The 12463-nt window shown below is 43.1% G+C and overlaps 2 long non-coding RNA genes across 3 annotated transcripts; both read right to left on the bottom strand.

The window, feature by feature from the left end:
* Window positions 1–3127: 3127 nt before the first annotated feature.
* On the bottom strand, window positions 3128–6616 carry LOC115029979 (uncharacterized). Its single transcript, XR_003835553.2, has 3 exons — window positions 6458–6616; window positions 5629–5828; window positions 3128–3312 (listed from the first exon to the last, which is right to left on the bottom strand). It is a non-coding gene; the product is annotated as an uncharacterized LOC115029979 (long non-coding RNA).
* A 4338-nt stretch (window positions 6617–10954) lies between these two features.
* LOC115029978 (uncharacterized) lies at window positions 10955–12201 on the bottom strand. Of its 2 annotated transcripts, none has more exons than XR_003835548.2 (4): window positions 12123–12201; window positions 11716–11769; window positions 11169–11219; window positions 10955–11066 (listed from the first exon to the last, which is right to left on the bottom strand). It is a non-coding gene; the product is annotated as an uncharacterized LOC115029978 (long non-coding RNA). The 2 variants fall into 2 exon arrangements; XR_003835549.2 differs by having other exon boundaries at window positions 12009–12146.
* Window positions 12202–12463: the final 262 nt, after the last annotated feature.

Below are 12463 nucleotides of genomic sequence, written 5' to 3'. Positions count from 1 at the left end.
CTTAGTTACTGGACAGCAAATCACTCCAATGTGCTTAAGCCTGGGATTCAGCCATTTTCCCACCACTGTTCGTTAGACTGCCAGCAAAAGAAGGGCTAAGCAAGGCAGGCACACTGAGATGTGGGAGAGTTAAGCCTGTTATAGATCCAAAACACCCAGCACATAGCCTCAATGCCCCCTCTAAACTCTGAGTCTTTGACCCCTATGGTTGTAGGTTTTCTAAAGGGTATTATGGGGAGATGAATTAGTGGAGAGTCCCAGGGACCTTTACACAACACAAAAGACTGTGTCCATATCCTTATTAGTAATAAGAGAATGGAAAAGATATGGATTAATGAATGAACCAAGCCCTGAGATAGACAAATTAGACACTGTGTCGTTATGAAATAATGGTAGAAAGTGATTGTGAGTAATTGCTTATACCTTGGCTCTAATACAGACCGATATGGTAACCAGGGAGGTATCAGCCATATTTTTCTCATTGTTGAAGTTAAATACTTCTAACAGTGAAAACTCCCACAGAAGACAATGAAGTCAACTGCCTTTAAAATTGTGCTTCACAAGTTTCTATGATAAATGAGCTTGTGTGTGTGTGTGTGTGTGTGTGTGTGTGTGTGTGTGAAACTTTATGGTATCAGAGGTTCCTGAAGTTTTAAGTTTCTGTAGTCAAAGCTGCAATTCACTTTTGTCTGAGGGGCTGGTCAGATTTAGCAGGGAAACTTTGAAAAGTGCATACACTTTCTCAGGCCACATCCACAGAGATGCTAGTGCAGGACATCTGTGATGGAGTAAGGATATACAAATGTCTTTAGCAGAAGCTCCTTTGAAGATCTTGGTGTTGATCTATCAAGAATGCCTTGGGGGGCTGGTGAGATGGCTCAGTGGGTAAGATCACCCTACTGCTCTTCCGAAGGTCCGGAGTTCAAATCCCAGCAACCACATGGTGGCTCACAACCATCCGTAACGAAATCTGACTCTCTCTTCTGGAGTGTCTGAAGACAGCAACAGTGTACTTACATATAATAAATAAATAAATAAATAAATAAATAAATAAATAAATAAATAAATAAATAAAATGCCTTGGGAACCAAGACATCATTCCAGGTAAGTATTTAGAGTGGGGTGTGTGTGTGTGTGTGTGTGTGTGTGTGTGTGTGTGTAAGAGAACCCTGGTATCACCTGGTAGAGTGAGACCCTGGTATCAAGCTACCTGTGGCTGGAATATCCAGTGTCCCACTCACAGCAATGTGTGATCTGTCAGGTTCAGGCTCTAGTCTTGAAGGACAGGAGCTATGTCCCCTCCCTCCTGAGAGGCTTTGCAGCTTAGGAGGTAACTAAGATGAGCCTGACTGTGTTTTTAACAACACGGACAGAGCTATAGCCACCCTGTCCTGGCTCCGTTTGGGTAGTGAGAGAAGACCTCAACTGGAAACAGTGATGTGAGCTCCTAGCGTTTGGGGAAGAGGCAGAGGGGTACAGCCCTGGCCAATCCACCAAAGCCCCTTAAGGCTGGGATTTAAAAACGAAAGCCACTAACATTGGACTTTGTCAGCACAGACCTTAATGGGAGCACAGAACTGAAGGTTTGGCACTCCAAGTGCACCCAAAAGCAGCTTCTAAAAGCATTCCAGGAAACAGGAGTCTACGCAGCAGCTGTGTAGTACATGGAAATCAGCGAAGATAAGGAAGCAGCCACTAGAGAGCTTCTAAGGTGTGTAGGAGGTCGCAGGAATATTTTTTGTAAAGATGCATTTATTTTTACTTTATGAATATGGTTGTTCTGCCTGCACAGATGTCTGAGCTTAGTGTGTAGTGCCAGCAGAGACCAGAAGAGGGTTTCAGTTCTCTGGAACTGGAAATACCACTGTTACCTACCTTATGGATGCTGAGAACTGAACCCAGGTCCTCTGCAAGAATAACCAATGCTCTTAACTACAAAGCCATCTATCTCCCAGTTATGATCTCAGGTATATTGTCTCATTAAGACCAGCAGCAGCCACATCCAGCGGCTGATTTTTTTAAATTTAAATTTATTTTATTTTATTTTATTTTATTTTATTTACCCATATACAAATGAAAAACTCCAGCAGTAAGGAGGATGGGGCCCATGGATCGTGAGTTTGAGACTTGACTGGGTCACACAGTAAGACTCTGTCAAAAGCAAGAAAAAAGCCGGGCATGGTGGCGCACGCTTTTAATCCCAGCACTCGGGAGGCAGAGGCAGCCTTTCTGAGTTCGAGGCCAGCCTGGTCTACAAAGTGAGTGCCAGGACAGCAGGGTTACACAGAGAAACCCTGTCTCGAAAAACCAAAAAAAAAAAAAAAAAGCAAGAAAAAAAGTGGTGGAGAGGAAAGGAGGGAGGGAGGATGGATGGAACTTGAGGTTCAAGGGTGACTAAGTGTGGTGGTATCTTCTTGTTCCAGCTGAGTGGGAAGGCTGAGGCAGGAGGACTGTTCCGGCACAGGAGTTCACATCAAATAAATAAATAAATAGATAAATAAATAAATTAAGTAAGTAAGTAAGTTCAGAGATTTAGGAAAAAATTTCCTTAGATTCAAACTATAAGTACATTAAAAATAAAAATAAAATAAACTTATGCCTCCTAATTCTATTTCAGTTTCCCAATAAACACAGAGATACTTTGTGTCCAGCTTCGCTGAGGATTCAGGAACTCGTAGGTTGGGGGCAGGGCGGTAAAGGAAGACTTCTAATTCTTTACTTAAGGAAGACATTTTTAATTATGTCTGTCCGGTTTTCAGTGACTGTTTTGCTCTGCCCTGGATAAGTAATGATCACTGTCAGTGTGACTGAATTAGAGTCCCCTGGGAGACGTGCCTCTGGGCATGTCTCTGAGGGTGGTTTTAGAAAGGACGACTCACTCCGAATGGCTTTGGGGTCCCATGGTTTGGGGACCTGGATTGAATAAAAAGGAGAAATTGAGCAGAGCCGCAGCGTTCATCGCTCTCTGTCCCGCCCCCGCCCCTCCGCCCAGGGTGCATGTCATGTGACCAGCTGCCTCCCCCCCACTCCTGCATCCAAGCATCCAAGCCTTCTCACCACCGTGGAGTACACCCTCACACAGTGAGCCAAAATATAGACCTTGGTTACATTACTTTTGAAGGGCATTTTGTCACAGACACAGGAAAATAACTACTAACGACTCAAGCATAGTCACAGGCTGCCGTGTTTTCGCATGACCCGCCTCCTTGTCTAGAGATGGAGCCTCCGGTTGGCACTTGTTTGGCGGGCCACGGTTGGTTCATGTTAACGTGGTGACTTCCTGGAACAAGTCTGTCAACTCCATGTGAGATGCTAAAAAACAAAAACAACAACAACAACAAACTAGAATATCCCTCTTAATATTTCTTGAAAATGTTTTCATCAATTTCAATATCCAGACTTCTAAGTGGAAAAAGCTAATTACAGAAAACACACATGCTATATGACTCTACCGTATGAGTCCAATAAAGGCAAACTTAGAGTCAGAAAGTAAACCGGTGACCCAGCAAGGCTGGGCTTGGCACTAAAGATACAAGGCGTGGAAGTAACAAAAAACAGTGGTAATGGTTGCACATACATGTGACTATATGTAGGTTTTACGTGATTTGATTGGAAATATGAGGATTATGTTTCAATAAACCTGTTTTTTAAAAAAATCCTTATTTTCAATCTCTAATTCCTTTTTTCTCTTTTTTTCTTCTTCTTTTTTCTTTTTCTTTCTTTCTTTTTTTTTTTTTTTTTTTTTTTCCAAGACAAAGGTTTCCCTGTGTAGCCCCGACTGTCCTGGAACTAGCTCTGTAGACCAGGGTGGCCTTTTTTATTTTCCCTTTATTATTTACTTATTTATTTATTTATTTATTTATTTATTTATTTATTTATTTATACTTTGCTATACCATCGTGCTATATAGCTCAGGCTGGCCTTGAGCACATGATCCTCTTCCTTCACTTGCTGAATGCGGGGATCATTAATTTCTTAATTATAGTGACCTCAAATTGTCAAGAACATTCAAAAATATTTATTAAATTTAGGCCAAGTTTAGTATGTCATTTTCTTCATGTTAGGTGTTGTCTTGAGCTCATTAGCAACACAAAGAGAAATAATTAGGAGAATAATTATCGTAATTTAAATATATAACTTATAAACTGGATAAAAAGTAGGATAAAACCAACAAGAGCATGAAAGCGCAGAGGAATCCATCAAATGTGAACTTCTCTCCAGTTAAAAATAGATAATCAATTTCAAGCCAGACAGGGGTGGCACACACCTTTAATCTCAGCACTTGGGAGACAGAAACAGGTGGATCTCTGGGAGTTTTTTACCAGCCTAGTCTACAGAGTAAGCTCCAGAACAGTCAGGGTTACACAGAGAAACCGTGTCTCAAAACTTAGGTGTCAAGGCAAGTGTGTGTGTGTGTGTGTGTGTGTGTGTGTGTGTGTGTGTGTGTGTGTAAAATCCCAGTTAAATTAGATGGAACCATACCTCAGCTAACTAAAAGCACCATTACGCGATGTCTCACAAACAAAGGATCACTGTGGTCAATTAACTATCATCGTTGTTACTGAGCAGAACACTTAGATACATCATAGATGGAAGAAAAGCACAGCTCAGAACAGATCAGATTTCCCTAGTGAGGGCTCAGGGGGTAGGAGCACCGCTGCTCTTCCAGAAGACCCGGGTTCAACTCCCAGCACACACATGATGGCTCACAACTGTCTGTACCTCCAGTTCCAGGTGATCCAACACCCTCATAGAGACACACAGGCAGACAAAATACCATGTACATCAAATCAATAAATCATTTTTAAAAGATTTAAATAGTTAATGAACAACTGGAGAAGTCTCCAATTATCCCTGATGAAGTCTTTGGGATTCTCCTACCATCCCTTCGTGAACCCACGCTCTAAATTGGGGAAGGTTTACGTGACTGTGAGGCAGTTTAAAGTATCAAAAACATGGAATTGGCATTTTTATATTCCAAAGATCTGTCCTTGTTTGGTGTTTTCTGTGCCTGCGAGATGAAAGAAACATTAATCTTGAAGAGTAACACTGGTGATCTGGCTTTAAGACTGGCGACTGTATAGCCAAGTTAGATAAATAATGCTCTGTTGGGAGCCTGCCAAGTTCATGCATATGTTGGACCGCCTAGGAGGAACGCAGAGTTCTTCTTATGTGTGAGACTACCTACTGCATCCCTGGGAATTGTTTACGTGCTGAGAAGATTGGCTGGTCAAGCAATTCAAATATTTAGGAAGGAAACCAAATATATTAAAATGACTATGCTTGACATGTTGACGCAGTTTAATTGACTGAGTTTTTAAGCTCATTTAAAGGTTCACTAAAAAGCGATTCACAGTCGCCAGGTTTATAAATAAGCGTTCTGCAAGGACTACAGCAATTGTAAACCGAAAACAAACTGCTTGACCCCAAATGAGATTTCTGAAGAGTCTTTTCAGCAAATAAAACTCTCAAAGCACTCAGGGAGGGCGGATTAACAGCCCTGAGTATCACATGACCTCAAACATCCAATCAGAGTATCTGCCTGACATTTTTCAAATTGTGGGCGGGGCTTGGAATCAAAGGTTTTGCAATCTATCTGCAGCCTGGTCTTGGAAGAGTACAGCTTACCTGGAGAGTGAATCTGACAGGCTGAGAGAAACACGGGTAAAACTCAGGAAAGGGGGAAGAGAATGCGGGGCCTTCAATCCGGCGGCAGCTCCCTTGCTGTTAAGTTATACTTGCACTCTGGCATAAATTCTGCATTTACGGAAAACTGTAACATTTTCATTTCAGGCGAGAACGGCAAATCAAAGAGAATCTAGAAAGATCTATTTAGAAACAAAGAGGTAGAAGGGATAATAAATGCATTTAGAGAAGAATAAACCTCACTTCAGCCTGTGAAGTCCACTCTTATGCCAGCCTGCTGAGAAAGACAATAGAAATCTGAACGTTATTAAAATTATGTAAGCCCCCAAATTTCTTATCACTAAAACTGAAATAGCCAGGTGGTGGTGACACATGCCCTTGGTCCCAAGCACTTTGGAGGTAGAGGCAGGTGGATCTCTGAGTTTGAGGCCAGCCTGGTCTACAGAGTAAGTTCCAGGACAGCCAGGGCTGAAATAATAAGAATTTCTAACCCCATCACATTGTCAGAAGTAAATGATGGGCTGGATACTCCACCACTAAGAAGCACGGCTAAAGCAAGGGACTCAATTACATATTCCAAGGAGGCTGTGACCCAGAACTTTCTACAAAGCTAGAGTAGCCTTCATAGGATAACACTAACCCACGGACGGACAACATAGAGATCCGTGGAATAGAATTTGGAGACCAGAAGTGAACACATTTAAAGTCAATTACTTTTCAACAACAATGGTGAAGAGGGAAGGCGTTCTTCATCAAACAGCACAGCGACTCGCTTGCACACCACATGCAAAAGAAGGAAGGTAGAGCTCACCTCCATCCTGCACTGGAATCCTCTCAGAGGCCTCCGAGTAACACTCAGGCTGAAAATCACTGGGTAAACTGTGGGCGGTAGCAAATTCCTGTAATCTCAGCACTCAAGAGTCTGAGAGAGGGTGACCAAGGCCTGGGGTGAGTCTGAGAGAGGGTGACCAAGGCCTGGGGTGAGTCTGAGAGAGGGAGACCAAGGTCTAAGATTAGTTATTCATAAACCTAAATGTAGGCCCAGAGAGAGAGCTCAGCAGTTAAGAGAGCTTGCTGGTTTTGTAGTGGATCAGAATTCAGGTCCCAACCCCCCCCCCACCCCCCATTCAAGTGGCTTTCAACCTGTAACTCCAGTTATGGGGAATCGGATGCCTTATTTTGGCCTCCACAAGTACCAGGCACACAAGTACCAGGCACACAGGTAGTATTCTCATACATGTGTAGGTACTAACACGTACACATAAGATGAAAATTAAATAAATCTTAAAAAAAAAAAGACGTAAACATCACAACTAAACTATAAAAATCCCTACAAGAAACTATAGAAGTAATCTTCAAAATCTTTGGTTCAGCAACAGTTTCTTTTTTTTTGTTTGTTTGTTTTTTTTGTTTTTTCAAGACAGGGTTTCTCTGTGTAGCCCTGGCTGTCCTGGCACTCACTTTGTAGACCAGGCTGGCCTCGAACTCAGAAATCCGCCTGCCTCTGCCTCCCGAGTGCTGGGATTAAAGGCGTGCGCCACCACGCCCGGCTCAGCGACAGTTTCTTATAACAAAGTATAAGGAGTAAAAAACACAACCACAAAAGAGATAAATAGAGGCCGTGAACATCACTCCTGAATGCTAGTGTCTTTGTGGCACGTAGCTACTCTACACACTACCAAAGGAGAAATATAAGCAGTGACCTGGCCACAAACTCTTTGATCAAAAATGCTGTCCTGCCTGCAAGCTGTGCTTGTACATTGGTGACCTAAAGGCTGTGGGGATAACCAACCAATATCTATCTTAGTTAGGGTGTCTATTGCTGTGAAGAAACACCATGACCACCACAAATATTAAAAAGAAAAGCATTTAATTGGGCCTGGCTTACAGTTTAGAGGTTTAGTCCACTGTGATCATGGTGAGCACATAGGCAGCATACAGGCAGACATGATGCTAAAGAGGTAGCTTAGAGTTCTATATCTGGATTGGCAGGCAGCAGGAAACTCCCTCTGAAATCCTAAATCTCATCCCCAGTGACACTTCCTCCAACAAGGTCACACCTACTCCAACAAGGCCACACCTACTTCAACAAGGCCACACCTACTCCAACAAGGCCACACCTACTCCAACAAGGCCACACCTACTCCAACAAGGCCACACCTACTCCAACAAGGCCACACCTACTCCAACAAGGCCACACCTACTCCAACAAGGCCACACCTCCCAAAAGTGCCACTTGCTATAAGCCTGTGGGGACCATTTTCATTCAAAGCACCACAATCAATTTTGACTTAAGGCTCACTCCACAAGATGGAAGCCATACTCAATACTGCTTGAGTAACCAAGTACCTGAGACTAGCCAGCAAATGCCCCTCTTTGTTTTTTTTTTTTTTCTTTTTTTTTTTTTGGTTTTTCGAGACAGGGTTTCTCTGTGTAGCCCTGGCTGTCCTGGAACTCACTTTGTAGACCAGGCTGGCCTCGAACTCGGAAATCCGCCTGCCTCTGCCTCCCGAGTGCTGGGATTAAAGGCGTGCGCCACCACGCCCGGCTGCAAATGCCCCTCTTAATGACATTCTACTATACTCACAAATCAGTGCCTTGCTCAGCCATCATCAGAGAATGTTCCTTCTGCAGCAGATGGGAACAAATACAGACATCCACAGCCAGACATTATGCAGAGAGAAAGAGACCATGGAACACTCAGCCCTAAAAGGAATGTCTCCATCAAATCTTCTCCTTGGGGTTCAGGGAAGTCTGCAGAAGAGGAAGCAGAAAGGTTGTGAGAGCCAGGGTGAATGGAAGGCAGCAAGGAACCAGGTCCCTCTAGATCAACAGGGTCTGACACACTCATGAACTCACAGAACAGGAGGCGGCATACACAGGGTCTGCACAGGTCTGCACCATTGGGGTCCTAAAGGTGAAAGAAGTGGACATATGAGCCCATCCCTAACCCAGAAGCTGTCTCCCAACTGATAACCACTTGCAAATGACAATTTAGTTTTCTCCAAGGGAGTCACACTACTGCCCTGCAGTAGATCACCAATAGAAAGAAAACTCAATGCCATACAGGTCCTTTGTACATGGCTTCCAGTTAAGTGTTTTATGCAAACAAGTGGACTTTCTTGGGCTCTTTTCCTTCCATTTATTTAGTCCTATTCCAGTGTGTTGGTTTTTGATTTGCTTTGTTTTATTATCATCCCTTAGAAACCTGTTTGTATTCTAATGAAAGACAGAAGGGGAGGGGGGAGATGCAGACGGGAGGGGGGGTGGGGAGGAACTGGGGGGGAATAGGAGGCAGGTAACCATCATCAGGACAAATTATGTGAGAAAATAAAATCTGTTTTCCATGAAAGGAATAAAAGAGCACTATCAAGATTGTGAAGAAAATCTTCAAAATGGGAGACATTTTCATAAGCCACGTGTCTGGTTGGAGGCATTATGCTAAAGAACTTTATACACTAACTATTAAAAGGCAAGTAACCCAATTTTCAAATGGGCAATCAATCTAACCAGCTCTCCAAGTAGATTCACATGGCCAACAAGCACATGAAAAGACGACCAATGTTGTCAGACCATAGGAGAGAAACATATTACCACTTCACACTCAACAGGATGGTGAAACAAATACAGTAGAAGTGGCATGTGTTAGAGAGGATGAGACAAAGCCGGAACTCTAATATGTTGTGGGTAGGAGCAGAAAACAGAGTAGCCATTTTAGAAGACAGACTGGCAGTTACTTAAAATATTTAACACTTGGTTCAGAGTAACTATATGGCCCAGAAACCCCACTGCTAGTTCTATACCCAACATAAATGAATTTTTTATGTCTATGCAGAAGCTTATGTGTAAATATTCACAGAAGCACTGTTCATAATAGCCAAGAAGTAAAAAAAAAAAACAAAACAAAAAACAACAACAACAAAAAACACTCATATTTTTTTCCTCCCTTCCACAGATGAAAGGGCAAACTCAGATGGAATATATCCATATAAAAGAGGTGTCTTAGTCAGGGTTTCTATTCCTGCACAAACATCATGACCAAGAAGCAAGTTGGGGAGGAAAGGGTTTATTCAGCTTACACTTCCATATTGCTGTTCATCACCAAAGGAAGTCAGGACTGGAACTCAAGCAGGGCAGGAAGCAGGAGCTGATGCAGAAGCCATGGAGGGATGTTCCTTACTGACTTGCTTCCCCTGGCTTGCTCAGCTTGCTTTCTTAAAGAATCCAAGACTACCAGCCCAGGGATGGCACCACCTACAAGGGGCCCTCTACCCTTGATCACTAATTGAGAAGATGCCTCATAGCTGGATCTCATGGAGGCATTTCCTCACCTGAAGCTCCTTTCTCTATGATAACTCCAGCTTGTGTCAAGTTGACACAAAACCAGCCAGCACAAGAGAATTATTCCGCCATTAAAGGAATGAGGTCTTGATGCATGCTTCTACATGTATGCAACTCCAGAATATTGTGCTGAGTGAGAGAAGCCAGGCACAAAGAGCACATAGTATATTTCTCTATTTAAATGAAATTTCCAGAATAGGCAAATCTATAGAGACAAAAAGATAAATGGCAGACTGAAGCTAGATGGGTAGAGATGAAGTGAGGGGGGTTTGGGGAGTGTTATAGAGATGTGCATGTGTTTCTTTGTGGGGGATGGTGATGAAGCCCTGAAACTGCACTATTGTAATGGCTTCCCAACTCTGTGAATACAGCACACCACTGAATACACACTGTAAGTGAGTTATATTATACAGGAATTCTATTTCAGTTAGGTCATTCTAAAACACAGAAAGTCATGCGCCCTTGAATTCTACATTCTATCCTCAGGAATGCCGTAGGTCCCAAAGCAAACCCTCTCCAGCCAAGCTCCGGAATCTGAAGGGAACAGATGTCACTCTTCTCCTTCAATGTTGCAGGGGCTCAGAATGAGGAGATGACTGGAAAAAAAGCTGGCAAAAATCACCAGGCAAGACAGCGTCCTACATGTTATTCATCACAGAATATCAACCACCCGCCTGCCTTCTTCACAACCAAACTAGGACGCACAGCTAAATTCATCTCTCCCTGACAGCTCAGAAGCCTGACAGCTCGGAATGTGCTGTTGATAGAGACCTACCCTCCATTCTTCCGATGGCCAGAGCTCCTCCTCCATGTCTTCACTCAGCTGAGGAGACATAGGTATAAGCCCCAGATACCACAGAGGTAGAGAAGCAGATCAGCAAGGTCAATATGGCAGGAAGGGAACCTGGCAAAGCTGTCAGTCATGACACAGCTTGCAGGCAAAATCATACCCTAGACTCCACGGCTCTTTGGACAACATCGCCTGCTGACACACTAGTTCAGCTGGTCATTACCATTCTTCTTGTATTTATTTTGAGCAGATACCATCCTCTCAGTGCGAAGCTCCAAAGTCACCGTCCCTTTAAGAGATTAAAAATAGAATTCTCTTGAGATCCAGCAATTCCACTGGGCATATCTCCCAAGGAACTAAAAACAGGAGTCTTCAATAGGTCCTTACCTACCATATTGACAGAAGTCTTTCACAGGAGCCCAGAGATGGAAGATACTGGGTGCTTGTGAGTGGGGAGAAAACTGGGAATAAGTGTAGGGTCTTGGAGCCAAAGACATAAAATTTAAAATCTAAATCCAAAACCGAGTCTCTGACATGCCCCCAAAAGAAATATAACTGCACAGTGAAATCATTTCATTATTAGAAGAAGAAGATTACTTATTAAAGCATTATATAGAGTTACAATTAGGCTATGTGAAGTATATATGAACCATGAACGAATTTCTGTTTAGACTGAGGACCAATCTATAGGTTATCTCAGTATACATGTGCAGATATTCCAAAATTCACAAAAACCCAAGATCTGAAACTCTGGTTCTAAGCATTTTTGATAAGGATAACTCGATCTGTGTCTACCCACAATGGAGTATTATTTATCTCTGAAAACAGAAAATGCTTTCATCCGTGAACAGTATATGAATGTGTGGAAACTTCTAGAACCACATTAGTTCATCCTATTAATGCAAAGTCTAAAAAAAATAAAAAGAGAGACTACTTACCACTTGACCATGTATCTTTGTGAGGGAAGCTGGGGAGGTTTTCCTCCTGAGCACCTAAGAAGAGGAGAAGCAAAAGACAACCTCCCATCTACCACTTGGCACTTCACCCCAAGGTGGTATTTCTCAGCTTTGAAGACTGGACCAGTCTTCAGCCTTCATCTTTGAAACTGATAAAAGCATATCCACCATGAGAGGGGGTGAGGATGAACATGGTATTCGTGGCTGAAAGTGAGAGAGGACCGAGCAAGCACATAGCACACAGACCCACCCTCAGTGCCCTGTACCAAACCCACCCCTTCCATTCTGGGCAGACAAGCCATCAGCTTTACATCTGACTTTTAGATGGCCTTCTGTCACTTAAGACTGAAAGAATGCAGGTGCCACACTCCTGCCAGAATGACACACACCAACTACTGAACAAGCTTCTGTTGAGTGGCCCACTGCATGGAGAAGGAGTCTGGTGGAGTGGGAATCTGAAAAGCCAACTGTCCCTGCCGCTAACTGCTCATGTGACCTTAAGTACAGCAATGTTTCAAATTCCTCAGGAGCAAAATGAAGTGCCTGGGTCAGTCTCACTGGCTCCTGCCAACTATGAAAAGCTGAGGCTGTCTGTGCTACTCAGTCCCAACACAAATATTTCTTCTCTAGAAGCCGCAGGGGACTGTGTCTGATGCTGACTTCACTGCAAACACTGTTCTCCTGATCCCAAAGTCTGAGATGTTGTATTCATCTCATTTGTTTCTATATC

Source organism: Mus caroli, unplaced genomic scaffold (assembly GCF_978045245.1).
Source record: "Mus caroli unplaced genomic scaffold, Mus_caroli_1 scaffold_20, whole genome shotgun sequence".
In the NCBI taxonomy this organism is placed as follows: Eukaryota; Metazoa; Chordata; class Mammalia; order Rodentia; family Muridae; genus Mus; species Mus caroli.
Note: the sequence above shows the minus strand (reverse complement) of the source record. Positions and strands in the feature narration are given on the sequence as shown.